Below are 2,639 nucleotides of genomic sequence, written 5' to 3'. Positions count from 1 at the left end.
TATAACAGCATGGGGTGGTTTAAGTAACACCTTCTTACATAATGTTCAAGCTGCTCAAAACACCATAATAAAAATTATATTTAAAAGAAATAAATTTTATTCAACTGATCAGTTATACAAGGAAACAGGTTTTTTTAATGTAAGAAATATTTTTACCTATCATTGTTTGCTGTGGACTTTCAACAATAAAACTACATATATTGTGCAAAAAAATAAAGAGACCAGATTTGTAAAGAATTTATCTGTAAGCCTGCCTTTATTTAAAAAAGCCCATACGCAACATTCAATATTTTTCTATGGCCCTAAACTCTATAACATGCTTCCAATTGAAATAAAGAAGGTTGAATATTTAAAAAAATTCAAAGCCTGTGTAAAATTATACATTAAACAACATCAGACTTTTTTCAATATTTATTAGTAATAACTTGTACCTACATAGTGCATTGTGTATTCGCATTGCTTGTCTCCTCTCCTTTTTTCTCCTACATTTCTGTTTTCTGTGCTATGATTAAAATATTAGGTATATTCTTGTGCTCTCTGTGCTATAATTTAAATAGTAGATCATTTTGAAAGGTTATAGCATTACAAACACTCCGGTGTTTAGGCTAACCTTTAAATTTACATGTACATGTGTGCATTTAATTTAGTCTAATTTATTGTAATAGCCAACCAGATGTAATGTATTTAATTCAATGTATTGATTAAATATCAAATTAAATAATTAATAATAATATAATAATTATATATTATAAAAACCGAAAAAAAATTAACACTGTATATCGACGAAAACTAAGGATTTGTGAACGCATATTATAGGAAAAAAAGTCTTATTTTGATCTCAAAAATACGCCATTAAATTCTTTGTACTGAATTTTGAATCAGCCTGTTGTAACTTCATAACATTCAGCCATTTTTTTAACATAAATTATCCTTTGCTATCTCAGTATTAAAAGTTAGATCAAACTTACCTTTTTCCACTGTTCTGCAGTCTTTGAAGGACCTATGTTCAATAAATTTATTTCAGTAGCAAACTGTTGCCAGTATTTTGTTTTTTATTACATAATCGAGCAAATAGTTTTATTGCAATTTTGTTGTTTTTTGAAGACGCTTTTGTGTCGACATTTTTAATAATAAGGATGCAAAATTATTATAAACAAGAATCAATATTAGATAAAAACATTAGTTACAAAACATATATCAAAAACAGTATTAGATAACTGAAACAGGTCTTTTAGGTTATGAAACATGAAACAAATGCAAACTCGTAATTAACGGGTAAGTACGACATAAAATAATTTGTAGCACGTTATCTTAAATTATAACAGTTTCTTAAAGGCAAGGAATTTGGTATCGCCTATAGTTTAACGTAAGTGTTATTTGTCTATTCAAAATGATCGGCTTGTTAAATTTACATTAATTACTTGCCAGTTTTATAAACGCACATCGGAGGTGAGTTGTAAAATTTAAGTAACTGAAGTCAGTATTTACCTTAAAATTATTATTAGGTTAAATAAAAACATCAAACTAAGAAGGATCTAACAAGGAAACTACCCCAACCCGAACTTTCCGATTTCCAATGTTTTTATATAATGTTGTAGACTCGGTTGTAGGTATAATATAAAAAATTAAATGACATATATTTTTTTTATTGGCGGAAAACATATTTTGGGGGTGAAATACATCCTCAAAGTTTGCCCCCTAAAATAGTTTTTTCTAAATATCTTGGGATCTAATCTATATTTTCGAATGAAATAAAATGGAAATGTTGGAAAAAGATAGTTTTTATAGCTTACCCAACTGACATGGTGTATTATTTAGTTTCACAAATAAAATCAACTATGTATCTAATAATTTTCCTGTGGAAGACACCCTGTATAAGCTGATAAAGAAGGTCAACATCAAAATTAAAATTTTTCGACATTTGAACAATAGCAATTTTTTTAATACGTCTTTATTTCATAAATTGAGAAATAATTAAAATTTCTTTCTAGAGTTCTAAAGATACGTGAATATACTGTATAATTCTCATTATTTACTTTTATAAGCTAACACACATTTTCATCGTTTTTAAAAATTCTACCAAAAATAGTACATATTATTACATCCAATTTTTCTTATAACTATTTTTAATAACGGGCAAAAAAAGATTTGACAACGACACGCGGTGTTCCCAAGCGGTCACCCATCCAAGTACTAACCGCGCCCGACGATGCTTGACTTCAGTGATCGGACGAGAACTGGTATTTTACATCGTGGATGGCCGTTGCCTGTAATTGTATTGTAACTTCTTGTACACATCAAAAAAATCTAACGACATACTAAATAATACGAAAAAATGTAAGTATTATTTAATATTTCATATTGCAACTACTTTTATATTTCTGTTTATAAACAGTAACTTTTTTTAAATACCCTTATTACTGCACATCACATATAGGAAAAGGCAATAGGTTTTCTTCTGATAGCAAATACGGCTCCAACTAAACTCTACCATCTTCACAAAAGAATACAAATGAATCAGAATTTTTTTTCTCATAACAAGGCACACTTAATTTTTCAAAAATAAAATATCCAAAAAATTACTTAATCATACAGAATTCTTTTCCAAAATGCCATATTTAATCTTAATTTTTTTTTTT

The 2,639-nt window shown here is 27.8% G+C and overlaps 1 pseudogene; it reads right to left on the bottom strand.

Moving 5' to 3' along the window:
• Nucleotides 1-2,149: 2,149 nt before the first annotated feature.
• LOC111691451 lies at nt 2,150-2,268 on the bottom strand (annotated as a pseudogene).
• Nucleotides 2,269-2,639: the final 371 nt, after the last annotated feature.

Source organism: Anoplophora glabripennis, unplaced genomic scaffold (genome assembly GCF_000390285.2).
Source record: "Anoplophora glabripennis isolate ALB-LARVAE unplaced genomic scaffold, Agla_2.0 scaffold277, whole genome shotgun sequence".
NCBI lineage: Eukaryota > Metazoa > Arthropoda > Insecta > Coleoptera > Cerambycidae > Anoplophora > Anoplophora glabripennis.
This window is presented reverse-complemented; position numbering and strand designations above follow the sequence as displayed.